Genomic DNA, 14,115 nt, shown 5'->3' on the forward strand with positions numbered 1-14,115 from the left:
GGCATATTGACATTGCACCAGAGAGCTGGCCCATGTAACCTGCACACAGTGTTGAGAGGGCAGTTAAATGATGCATGCCCTGTAGTCAGATATTTTCAGTGAACACAAGCGAAAGTTTATTCAGATTACTCATGGCTTTGTCACTTTTTTTATTCACCGGGCTTTTGTTGAGTACTTCATTGGCTCATGAAATGACAACAGGGTAATAAGGAGTTAACAAGTGATCTCAGGTGTCAGTACGAGTGGTGGTAAATTGGAATGTGCACATTTGTAATCCCATAACTTAAAAAAAAATAGATTATGAGTCACCCTAGATAGAAACTGAGAGGGGAGTTCATTTTACATGCAGTGCCAGTGTCCAGATTCTGCAGCTGGCCTTTTTTTTCAGTGTGTCTCAACAGCTATTCATCAGTTAAAGGAGCAGTACACTACACAAGTCAAATAGACAGAGGACTATTTGAAGGGGTGATGTATGACGTTTTTCCACTCTTTGTCACTATCTGCCTTTGGACAAAGTGAAGGGAGGTGCTGGTGCAAATAGTAGACTGTATCTAAAAGATGGACATAGCCACCAGTGCCTTCACCCATTGGTTTTGTCATTTTGGAGCCTCAGTGTTGGCTGCTGCTGTGTAACTTTCTGGTGTCAAAAGTGGCTGTTTTTGAGTTCTCATCTAAGACTAGCAAGCTTGGTTAGCAAGATGTATTTGTAAACACTACAGGTGCAACACACAGACAGATAGAGGACTGCATAAATATAATGATACTTGACCAAAAGAATCTAAAACGTTAGCAGCAGCTGCATACAGAATGTTGATATTGTTCTGTCCTTCTACAAAGTCCTTTGCAACAGTGAGGTAATATCTGAGAGTCCACTGAGCCCACAGAGTGAAAAAGTATTCAGCTCTGAGAAGAAAATTGACATGCACAGCGGATCTTCAGAGGGTACGATTAGGTCAGCCATTAATGCTGTGTCTTCTCTTTGTCCCTGAATACTAAATGCTCATATCTTTTTTATTGTTTGAGTGATTACAAAGCACTGTCACCTTTTTGGTTTAGAGCTGATTTATGAAAAGGACAGGTATGCAAAAAATTTCAGCACCATGGACAGCAACCAGCATTTCAAACCTAGGCGTTGAAACATTTTTACAACGTGTAACCAGAGTTATTAACAGTTATTTAGAATTTAGCTAGGCTATTTCATTGTTTTTTTAGATGTTTTATGTATGTGTAAGCATCAATAAGTCCCTGCTTTTTATTTTGCTATGTTTTCTGAAGCAGCAAAGAAGAAGTTTAACAATATTCAGTTTAATATATATCCTTATCCTATTCTGTCCTATAGAACAGCATACTGTGTTAATCATATTAATCATGGAGAGATAACAAAATATTTCCAGCATTTTGTTAGGTACACCTTGTTGGTACCTGTTTGTTGTTGCCTTCAGGGCTACTGTGGCTCAGGGGTTTGGGAAGCGCATCTGTAACCGGAAGGTCGCCGGTTACAAATGCGCCGGTTTGATCCCCGGGCTCTCTGTCCTGGTCGTTGTGTCCTTGGGCAAGACACTTTACCCTACCGCCTACTGGTGTTCGCCAGAGGGGCCTTGCTTCTGTCAGTCTGCCCCAGGGCAGCTGTGGCTACAACTGTAGCTTGCCTCCACCAGTGTGTGAATGTGAGAGTGAATCAATAGTGGCATTGTAAAGTGCTTTGGGTGCCTTGAAAAGCGCTATATAAATCCAATCCATTGTTATTAGGGCTGCCTTAATTTTTCATGGTACAGATTCAACAAGGTGGAGAAAACATTCCTCAGAGATTTTGGTCCATATTGACATGACAGGGTCACACAGTTGCTGCAGATATTTTGGCCATACATCTCTCATCCATGATGAGAATCTCCTCCTCCACATCCCAATCCACCACATGCTCTGTTGGACTGAAATCTGGGGACTATGTAGGCTGTCTGAGTACAGAGAAGTCATTGTCGTGTTCAAGAAACCAGTTTGAGGTGATTTGAGCTTTGTGGCATGGTGTTTTATCCTGTTGGAAGCAGCTATCAGAAGATGGGCACCCTGGTCATGAAGGCATGGACATGCCCAACAATATTCAGGTAGGCTGTGGTGTTTAAAAGATTCTCAGCTTGTACTAAAGGTCCCAAAGTGTTACATCACTACCAGCCGCCTGAGCAGTTGATACAAGGCATGCTTTCATGTTGTTTATACCAAACTCTGCCCCTTCTATAAAGCCTCATCAGACCAACATTTATCCAGTCTTCTCTTGTTCAGTATTGAGGAGCCTGTGCAAATTCTTACCTCTGTTTCCTGTTGTTAGTGGACAGAAGTGGGACCTGGTGTGATCTTCTGGTGCTGTAGCACATCTGTTTGATTTGTTGTGCATTCAGAGATGCTCTTACCAGACCTTGCATGTCACCGGTGGTTGTCTTCCTCTCAGCAGTCTGGTTATTCTCCTTTGACCTCTTGTGTCAAAAACATTGTCATTGTTAAGTTTGACTAACGTCTAAAGTCTTGTAGTTTTAGCCGACTAAATATCATGAGATTAAATCCAAAGTTGCCTCAGTTGACTAAAACATAAAGTTCTGTATTGGTGAGAGTTGCTTCACATGGTTTACAAAGCATCTTCTTTAACTTGACATCAAACGTGAAATGTGTCTGCTTATCTCTTCTTTATTAACATTTTGTTGAGTGTTTATAAAAAAACAAAGAGGATGGGAGCTTCAACTTATTTGCAGGGGGGCAGATCATATTGTGCATGTCTAACCTTACTGCCTCCGTAGATTAATTCTGAATTGATCACTTCCCACAAGATATTTAGTTCTGATTGGATCTCGTGTCACCAGAACATTTTCTTTTTTTTTAAATTCATTGTCCAAAGTATCAGTACAATTGATCGTAGTTTTTGTACGTGCATTAGTTTTTATTTACTTATCGTCTTGTTTTCAACAGAAAAAAGTTCACTGATGAAAACTATGATAAAAGTTTTTGGTTAACGAATAAACTTTGGCTCTTTGAAAACTACAGACAGTTTGTGAAATACTGACGACACCAGCCTAACCGCCACCATCAACCATGCCACATTCAAAGTCACTGAAATCACCTTTATTCATTTTAAACTTCATCAGGTTGCCTATGTGGCTAAATTGATTGAGTTGCTATCATGCAATTGGCTGATTAGATATTTGCATTACCAACCATATAAGGTGGTTTCTGAATCTATATTTATACTTTATCAATAAATGAAAAAGGCTCGTCTTATTAGAAAACACTCATTTAGTGTTTGGCTCCTGAATCTTACAGATTAAAGTTGAAAACAAACAAAACCAAACCATTTTTGCTGTGCTGACACAGGTGAAATAGCTGGTTTGCTAATAACTGCAGAGCATTCACAGCTTTAAATCCTGCCAAAACGTCACAGCTGGCAATTTACAAAGTGTCACATGACTGGATGTGTTTTGTTTCCTCTGGGCGCTTTGTTCCTACTTTAATTCCTTTTTATGTTGCGCTCCTGTGTGCTCATTTGATGAATTGGCTCGGAGCAAAGCTTGCTGGGTTTATGAGAGAGCGTGTGCATTCCTGTGATACACAAGCAGGACTCTACACCAGCAGCACACTGCACACTAACACGCACACTTAAAAAACTTTCACACCCACTCTTTTTTTAGGGGTGTAAAATGTTATTAAATGCATACATTATGAGTCACAGCTTTGCTTTCAAACAGTTGACGAATAGACAAATACATAATCTGCTATACATTTTTTGGTAAACTTGTGTTGAATACAATGTAGCACTAGCTGCTTCCAATAACTGGCATGCTAAGTTCATCAAAAAGTTTGTAAGTGGATGCAGTTAATCACATTTTTCTGCAACAGCAGGGCACATCACACTATTTGTGTTTTGTGACAATTCAGTTTATTCTGCCATGGAGAAAATAATCTGTTGATCTGTTGTAACACCAAGCACAATGTTGTGTAAATAGCTGAAATGAAGTGACTGCAAATATTGAATTCGGCTTCAGAAACTCGGTTTCTGCGTGTGTTTTGTCATATGAGGCAATTAACCGAAGAAATAATATCTCACCCACCCACACGCGCAGCGTGAACGTAAAGAGGAACAGCACTATGTACTTAACACTATCTTGAGAGACATGAATTCCCACCAGTATCCTGCTGCAGCTCAGCCTGCAGATTTATAGCAGCCAGCACTATTTAGCTGTCTCCCTCTTCTTCAATTAAAGATAACATATGAACTCTTGCTCTTGTTCTCTTTATGTGCGGGCATTTATGTTGGCTGTCAAATACGGACCTGCTGATGGGAAGGAGACAGAGTTTAGCTGACTCAGCATTTACTGACCTTTTCTTTTTCTTCTTCTTCTTTTTAATTTTTTTTTACCATGAACTGCACTGTTTAGTGAGGGTCCGCCTGCATGGCTGAAATACAGCTTTGTTCAGCGTGTAAAGATACACGCGCTGATGGGGGTGATCAGAAGCAAGCTTCGGTTTTGGTTTCTTTATAATTGTAGTTGCTGCTGTTGGATGATGGTATAACTCCCAACTCTTGAGCCACGATCAAGAGTTGGGAGTTCGCCTTGTAATCGGAAGGTTGCCGGTTCGAGCCCCGGCTCCGACAGTCTCGGTCGTTGTGTCCTTGGGCAGGACACTTCGCCCGTTGCCTACTGGTGGTGGTCAGAGGGCCCGGTGGCGCCAGTGTCCGGCAGCCTCGCCTCTGTCAGTGCGCCCCAGGGCAGCTGTGGCTACAATGTAGCTGCCATCACCAGTGTGTGAATGGGTGGATGACTGGATATGTAAAGCGCTTTGGGGTCCTTAGGGACTAGTAAAGCGCTATATAAATACAGGCCATTTACATTTTGATCTAGAGTTGATTTAGCTATTTGGGATCAAAGCTAAGCAGTGACCTCTGACAAATAACCTAGTTCAAAAGCACCAAAACCTGCAGTTCCTCCAGTGGCCACTTGAGGCTGACGCTCAGTGTTAAAATGTTTGCAGCCTGGTATTTTATTGCTCTCTAGCTAATTTCCCCTCATCTCATTACAAGGATCTATTTTTAAAAGTTAATTATGGCTCAAATGCACCACTTTGTGGGTTCTAGCTGTGTACTGGGATTTACATTAGCTAATTCAAGGCACTGAACCGGACCTCTCAGCTGTGCTGGTGCCTTTTGGAACATCAATCCATCCATTTAAAAACAAAACACTTAACCAGTTCAGTGGGGTTAAAAGCAGGGTGTAAACGTGCACGGCAGACCCAGTCGTGTTCTGTACGTTTTTTATTATTCTGTGCACATCAACACCAACACCATCAACAACCAGTCAGGACCCAGTCCCATATTTAAGTTGGCGGGGCATAATTGCTGCTGCCATGCAGGTGTGCTCGCCTGCCCTGCACGGCCCCGCAGACCACGCCCCACCACACAGGGTATACCCTGGTCACATAGACAGTCTGTTGGAGGGCTAACACACTTACACCTACAGCCAGTTTACAATGTTAAGCTAACCTAATATGCAAGACTTTTAACAGTGAGAGAGGAAGCAGGAGTGCCCAGAGGTCCCACATAGGCATAGCAAGAACATGTAAACTCCACACTGCCTAAATTTGAACTCAGAACCTTCTTGCTGTGATGCAACAGTGCTAACCACTGCACCACCCTGACACTCCCTATTGGTAGCATTTTAATTAAATGATAATTAACAAGACTTCCTGTATGGCAGCAAGCTGACCAAGAATTTTGAGCTTAAATTTTAGTAAGAGAAATTCCTATATTTGATAAAGTCTTTTAGTTAGTGCTAATTAGCAGGTACCTGTGAGTGTGCGCTGCATCTGCACAATTTAAAGATCCACCACACTAATCAAGGCTGCTGGTTACCAAGCCCTCTTGTCCAAATATGGACACTAATGGCTACAAAAAAATTAAGACGCTGAAAGGTTTACAAATGGTCTACAAACCTGTAGTTATGGTCACTTGCCATTTACCATCCTTTATATACAGTCTATGTGTTAAGTGATTTTGTTCAAAGAATGGCACTACAGGCTATATAACTGATATCAGGGACTAAATTCAACTAATGCATGTAGAATCAAGGCCATGGAATCAAATACTTGAGTTTAGTGATTCGGTTTGGCCTCGCTGTCAGTGTATATGTTCTGACAGAAAGAAGCTGAGTGAATGGTGTCTGACTACTGAAAAACGTCTCCACTAGCATCTGTATCATTCATTGTTAAGAGGAATAAAGCACGGTGTTACTCAATGTCTCGTGTCTCATGTGGCGTGACCCAGATAGAGACTTTCACCTTTTATAGCACACGTAGGCGTGCGAGTCCATGCATCCACACAGGCAAGCTTGCTCACCTTCTTCGGAGAGTTTCCATTAAGGTGTCTTACTTTATGTTTTATTCAAACTCTGGAGTATAGCAGCAGGGTTCGTGCCAACTCAGATCTGTCGCTGTAAGCGAAAGGGTCACATATACACAAACACGCATGGACTAAACACGCCATCTAAATATATTGCTTTTAAAAAGCGGTTATGCTGAGATCTGCCTTCAAAATCCACCTTCGTGTGCGTTGTTGAATCAACTGAATTGTGTGCTTCTTTCTCTGTTCTAGCTGCGCGCTGTTATGTTGTCCACAGATGATGAGTTGGCAAAATAGTGACAGCCGTAGTGATGTCTGTCCTCTACGGTCACATGGAGGGTTTTGGTGCAGTACTCTAATATCCCCCCTCATATGTATGTATGAGTGTGTGTGCGTGTGTGTGTATGTGTGTGTGTAAGGATGCTTATTAGATCATGGCGTCATTGTCCAAACACACTTAGTCTTCAAAAAGAGGTATGACTTTGCTGGTCCTTTCGTCTGGACTCATCATATATGCCATACCGAGCACTTGCACACACACACACACACCTTATATAATCAGGCTAGATTTTTGGTTAAAACAAAACAAACTTATATTGCAGACACAAGCCAAGCGTTATGCAACATTTATGCCAGAACTATAGGAATAAAATCTGAATATAACCAGCTGGGTGCCAGTCGAATCAAGTTCTGCTCAATGACATGGAGTGATTCAGATTGATGGCAACATGTTGGCAATTTGCATTTTAAATACTCCAATTTTTTACAAACTTTCAACAATCTCTCAGAGAGTGATTGCAGTCAGTCCAAGCCAGACTGCAGCTGCTTGCATCAAGGTTGCCTCCTGTCAGGTGACCTGTGCAATTGCCTTGCGGTCAAAAGTTGTCATGAGTGTGCAACAACCTCTGGGGTGGAAACAGTTGCAAAATGTGAAAACATTCAATATAATCAGCTGGCAGTCAGCAGTTCTGTGTATCTGTAAGAAGGTTGCTGTCCTATTTGACTTGTGTGACCCAGCTGTTAGCTTGCTCTGAATTAGGGGGTGGGTTTTTCAAGCTAAGTCAGACCAGTGTTGGATTTAATGTGAATTTGCTAACGTTATCACCAGATGGTGGCTCTCGATGTCAGCCTTCTTGTTCTTAGTGCTCCAAGAATATTTTTATTTATTTAAATATCAATACTTGGTGTCTCTGTATCTATACAATGTTGCCATGCAAAACACTATCCTCTATCAATTTTTCCCCGCCCCTAATAAAAATGTAGTTAGGATGTCTTTAAAAAAGACTCACTCTTAATAAAGATCGCAGCCACACTGCTAACATCTTATGTCAAGGACAGTGTCTTCACTAAAAAGGAGGCTTTCATTCATGCTGTAAGCCAAGACAGTGAGTTATATAATCTTATGAAACATCTCAGTTCTGCTGCAAATCCTGTGTCATTAAATTTCTGCCTGGATAGGACAGCAGAGATGTGGAGGTAAATAAGTGTAGTTATTGCAGGGTGTCAAAAAATCGTTTGAGAAGCTAGTGCTGTTAATTACAGTGGAGCAGCGTTCGCACTGGAAACACTATAATTTTCAAAATGAAGCAATGAGCGAGTGAAGAAAGGTGAGGATGTGTGTGTTTCAGCGTGGGTGTAGGAGCACCCGCATGTGTCTGGACTCGGCTCCAGGTATCCGTCACGAGAGAATGAGCGCCCAGTGACATTTTTCCAAGTGCACTTAAAAAAGCAACAGGGCATCAAAGGCTCCACTGAGAAGTGTTTTCACAGACTGAACGATAAGGAGCAGAGAGGCACTTGACGGCATCTCGGTCTCTCTCTGTGACTGGCTACATAAAAAATGTTTAATTGGTGTGGCCGGAGCTGCCAGATACACTCGGTCAATGTTACCATTGCTCGAGTACAGAAGGACAAGACTGGAGGAATTCTGTATTTTTCTAAAAACACCTCAAATCAGTGCAAACCCACATTATGGTCTTCATCAATAGTGCCGAAAGGACAATAAAAACTTTCCTTCCATTAAAGGCGACTCTAAACATTTGAAAAGCCCTCCTGTGTTGTTTGTTTTTGATGGCTTTTCAGTCTGTAGCTTTTCTTAGAACCTCTCCTTGATATCTCTCCCTTTGTTCTACCTCTCAGTCACACACTCGAGCTGACTTTTAGTCTTCTCTTGTCTGTGTTAACCTTTTGCTTGATGACAGCCCTGCATGACATAATCACCATATCTATCCCACTCACAGTGTGTGTGTGTGTGTGTTTGTGTGTAGCACTAGAGAGAAGGGTGCAGAGAATTTAAGAAGTACGTTTTCCAAGTAAGTCCAATGGGCTGGTGTTTGCAGGTGTGTGCGCGCCATGGACTTTGAGTTTATATTGAAGGTAGCGGAGAAGAGAATAAAGGCTGCTTTAGGCAAAGCTGAAGCAGGTAAGCCACTCTTTGCTAAAGGAGGTAGAGCAGAAGAATAAGACTAGCTTTGCTTACGTAACACCCTCCTAGAAACACACATCTTCAATAATACCTGTAGTCATAAACATACTTCTATGCTTTTCATAGAAGGTTTTAGGAGGATTTAAACTCACCCATTAGATCTTTACAACAACTTTGAGAAAGTTGGTTAGAAACAGGCCAATCACAACTGATCAGTCTTGACTTTAGTTAAAAATTGATCACAAAGTTATTGTTAAACCAGAGTTTTTAAAATATATTCATTGTTTTGTGTTAAATTTAAGCGATTATTGGGAGTGTAGCGATGAAATAGCAGGTTCTTATGTGTTTCTCTTGTGTAAACTTGAAATTGTGACAAGATCAAACTTTTTTCTTTGGTGCATGTTTTGTGCCATGTGAGCAATCAAGAATTCAGGAAAGAGTCCAGCATAATAACACAAATGTGTCTGTTGTGAATAATCCCACCAATCTACGTCAATAATATTAATATTAGGAGGTATTTTAGTGTCTGGTCTTGACCACGACGACTCAAAAGGACACACACTGTCCTTATGCATTTGGACCAAGAGCACAGAGAACACAGTTAGATGCACACAACACTTAAAATGCCTCTTGTAGTAATTGATAAGTCAGGCGTCGCTCTCTAACGTCTGCCTGGAGGTCTCTGTTATATAGCTGTCGATGGTGTGTCAGTATGTGTGCATCTAGCGGACAGATGAGGTCATCCACTCATCTGGTGCTTGATTCTTTGCAAAGTTGTTTTTTCCTCTTGCAGTCGCTTGTTTTGCTCTTTTTGAGCCACATCAGGCTTTGGGAACACAGACGATACTTGTCAATTGTAAAATTTCATTGTTTGCTGTGGTCTTTACGGGATTTGCAGAATACAGTAGATTTATCTGAGCATTAGAGTCTGCTGCTTGTATTTTTTCTCTGTTTACTGAAGTAAATTGAAAGCTGAAGTAAAGTGAAAGCTTTTATGAAACGGTATTCTTTAAACATACTGTTATTTAACTCTAACTGGGCAGAAGGATCTTGCTTTATCGAACATGACTTGGAGCTATTAGACTATGCAAAGTGAGAATTTTAAAGGACTTGCTTTGAGAAAAATTATATTGAGTTATTATCTGATAAATGTTCTGCACTGGCCATGAAAAGGTTGCACCACTGCCTTCAGCTATTATCAAAATAAATCTGTTAATAAAGGAATTGTTACAGAGTGCGTATTTTTAGATATATCCGATTTTCTCACTCAACTGAAATCTCCTTTTTTTTTTTTCGCCACAGAGGAGATTTACTCTCACATCGGTATTGTGTCACAGTTTGAATTGGATGCAGTCCCATGTTAGCCTCACAGGCTAATGCACCATGCTGCTGAACTGTCATTGTTATAGGGATTACCGTACACACAGACATGCCACATGCACATATTTCTATAAAAGGTGTTTCCTTTTATGTAACACTGTGTCTAAACCAGATTTGTGTGTGAGGTCTTTTTAGTGTCACAGCAAGGCTAAGTCATGTGTGCAATAAGTGGAGACTCCCAAAGAATATTAGCTTTGTTTTTGTGACTTTGTGAATTTGGAGTTAAATTCTTGATAGAATTATGGTGGCTGTAGCTGAAGAGGCAGAGTGGGTTGTCTTATAGCTGGACAGTTGGTGGTTTGAACCCCAGTCATGTGTCCTTGGGCAAGATACTGAACCTCTAATGCATTCATCGGCACATAAGTGCATGTGTAAATGGATGAATGAAGCATGTGGTTGAAAGTGCTTTGAATGCTTGAATTGATTTAAAAAGTGCTACACAAGTACAGTCCTTTCACCATTTTACCATTTAGAACATCAGAAAAAGAAACAGATGAAATAAACCAGGCAGTAGAAAGACAGTAGTGTGTAAAAATGTTCCCACTTAAAACAAGCATGCTAGGGTAGGGCGATATGTAAAAATATTCCAACCGACAATCATCAGTCCAGTCCAGACGATGGGGAATACATTTGCGCATGCGCACTTTTTGATGATTTGCAATGTAATCATGCATGGACTGATTTGGGCGTTTATAACACAGAAATCCATCGTTTGGATTCATCAAACGTCCTCACCTGTTAGTGAATCACAATCACTGAGTAATAGACCAAATGATTGTGATTCACAAGGGAACATAAGATCCCAAAACTTTATACCACGCTCAACGAGGCAGAAACGCAAGATTAATGAAGAAACAAACCCAATAAAACTGTTTACTTCAGTCCACTTCTTTAGCCCTAGTTGCTGATGCCATGCTTCTACTTTTCCAGCTTCTACACAGTGCACCGGATGATGTTGCTCTGCAAGCAAATATATTTCATTTAACTGGCTTTACCTTGAGGTTAGCCTGGCATAATTTGGTTAGCTCCTCATCCAAGCATGACAAAGGCTCCAGAAAAGTCCAGCTGAACACAATAATTTGATTGTGGTACACTAAACAAGTTATTGAACCTAAACATGCCAGCACCAAATCCGTCAACCTCTTAAATATGTTGGGGCTATTGAGCTCTAAAAGAGAGACACTGGTAATGGATGCTGGTTTGTCTTTGAGATCCTCAAGCTATCAAGGACAAGCTTGTACAATAGACAACACAAAAGTGAATCATCCCACTTGAGGACAAGAACTGGTCTTGTCCAGGGGGTTCAAGGGTCAAAGTCATTTTCAAGCATCTGTTTTAGATGCACTGGCTTTGCGTTAACTGTCCCAGCCTGATGCAAATAGATGTGAATTCTCCTCAAACAATGACAGACTCACAAGCCAAGATGGTTTCACAGGATATCATCTTGGCCGGTTCCACTTCCTTAATTCTTCGATAAGCCAGGCCCAAGCCAGCTCCGATCAGCAAGAACCCTGTTATCATGGTTCCGAATAGGTAGATATCTTCAGCAGTCAGGCTCACCCGAGCCCAGACTTCTCGTTGAGAAGGGGTGTCAATTGCATTCAGAGACCAGTTGATCAAATCCATAATTCCTCTTTTAGCTTTTAGAGAACAGACTGTGAGAGAGTGTTCCAGGGAAAAGTAAGTAAAAACACAAGAGAAGACAAGGACATAAGAAGCTAAGCAGGGAAGATAAGGGCAGTAGAGGAGAAAAGTGCGACCGCCTTCGCTGAGAGCCAAATGAGAAGATGAAGGAAGAAATCATTTTTATCACAATTAAATTCAATTTGCCTCGTACCAAACAGTTTGTAGTACAAACTATAAGACATATATCTCAGTCAGCGTCAATTAAAAACATGGCGAGAGGCAATTATCACACAGACACTGTACACCCCCTTAGGGCACTGCAACTGGATATTGCACTGCAACTCACACCAAAAATTACAACCCTGCAGGCATAATACTGTAGCTACTGCAAGCCAGAGCCCTCGGCACATATGCAGGAGAATTTCTGCACGAAGAAACTGAAATGAGGTGGAAGTTCAAAAAGGCTCAAATCTCTCCAAAAGTCTTTTCTTTGAGCGGTGCAATAACTGAGCTGGTGAATGTTCTGCCCTTTTGAACATGGAATGTGACTCTGGTAGAAACATCAAACAAAGAAACAAAAAAGGTTTAGCATCAAAGCTGGGGCCTGCACTATGAAGCTGGATTAGGGGTCTAGGAAGGTAACTTCAATTTGACATAGGGTTACAAAGGGTTTTCATTACTTACATCGCCATGGTAACTCATGCTGCAGGCCTGCTGTAGATAAACACGTGTTACTGAATATGCCATCAACCTCGGTGTGCAATTAGTAAGAGGATATATAGTTTTAGGGACACTAGTTCTCCAGGTTTTCTGAAGCTCTTTCTGTTTCTTTGGACATTTATTTTCAGTCCAGTCTTTGTACCTGACCACTTTCACAGGAATGCTTCTTGTTATTAAGACAATTAACTAACCTATGAATAATTCAGACAGAAAATAACACACCTAAATCAAGGGATGAACCAGTGTTTCTGTACATAACAGAGAACTTAGTAAAGAAGCTATTTAAAATGATATCTTTAGGCACTTTGTATCTGTCACAAAACACATTATTTGTTCAAATTTTTTTAGTTAAATGAAAGATGAAAAAAAGTAAATTCTTTGTGGAAAACATGGATGCTGCTTCCTATAGTCTAAAGAGGAAAGAGAGCACCTGGCTTGTCATTGGTGCTCAGTTCAAAAGCCTGAATTACAATGGTATTGTGGTGCATTAATACATCTATTACAACAACATGGCTTAATAGTAGAAGAGTCCTTGATCTGGCTTTCCTGCAGTCCAGACCTTTACCTAGCTGAAAACATTTAGCACATCATGAAACAAAAACATGAAATCATTTCCAATCAATCCAAATCAATCCTCCATCAGACAGGAACAGGACAGCATTCCTGTCCAAAACGTTTCAGCAGCTGGTCTCCTCAGCGCCCAGATGCTTATGGACTGTTCTTAAAAGAAGATTTGATGCTACACAGCTGTAAACATGGGCCTGTCCCATGTTTTTGTAAGACATCTTGCTGCCAACAAATTGAAAATGATTTAATCATTTTCTTAAAATGCCACATTCTTTTAGTTGGCAACTCCACCTCTCCCAACTAACTACAAAGAACTGTGAGCTAAAGCAACTTTTTTTATGGCCTAGTGGCTGAAATGAGACCTTTCGTCACTCAGTCTACGGGCTGCCTGGAGCTGCTGCTGAGAAAAATAAGCTTAAGTTCCCACACAGCGTGTACACGACTGTGGGTGGCTCTGAAAACATTCTCCATTGTTGAGCAGCAAATGCTTAACAAAGTATTTTATCTTTTTGTCATATTATCTAACTATACACTTTGCTCCCGTTACTGAAAAGTAATTTGTGCGTCTTGTTCGGTAAGCCTTGCATACAGACGTGTATGAAAGCTAAACAAAAAAACCACTGTTAGGGAAAAATAAGGCGTCTGTCATTGCAGTCAAGCCGAGCTCTAATCTCCTTCAGTGAGGAAATTATGGAGCACGCAGTTGACGTATTGTCTGTCTTTCAAGCTGCAACAAGCAGAACAAAACCTTCAATGCATAATAGTACAGATGGAGGACATCGAAACTAACCCGAGTTTCCAGCCTTTTGTATTCTGCCAGAGCATCTGAGCATTGTGAACACAGTGAAACCTGCCTGAGATGTGACTGACTCATTTACAGACAGGCCAGAAAATTACAGTGATGTAAAACTTCTCAGAGCAATGAGAAGAAAATCATAGCCTTTACTCACTAAAGGTCCACAAACGGTTGGCAGGAGGAGCAGTGGGTAGGGGGCTGAGGTTTAGTGCAGGTTGGGGGAGT

At 41.1% G+C, this 14,115-nt stretch overlaps 2 protein-coding genes across 2 annotated transcripts in view; one reads left to right on the forward strand and one right to left on the reverse strand.

Annotated features, from left to right (window-relative positions):
- Nucleotides 1-14,115, reverse strand: part of rcbtb1 (regulator of chromosome condensation (RCC1) and BTB (POZ) domain containing protein 1) — a 77,915-nt gene that overhangs the window by 22,462 nt on the left and 41,338 nt on the right. The window lies entirely within an intron of this gene.
- The window catches only part of LOC309700747 (fibroblast growth factor 14-like), a gene marked incomplete at its 3' end in the record, with an annotated part of 69,378 nt that overhangs the window by 2,260 nt on the left and 53,003 nt on the right, over nt 1-14,115 (forward strand). The gene's annotated exons all lie outside the window — the stretch shown is intronic.

Source organism: Aulonocara stuartgranti, assembly GCF_965226115.1.
Source record: "Aulonocara stuartgranti genome assembly, chromosome: 23".
Classification (NCBI taxonomy): Eukaryota; Metazoa; Chordata; class Actinopteri; order Cichliformes; family Cichlidae; genus Aulonocara; species Aulonocara stuartgranti.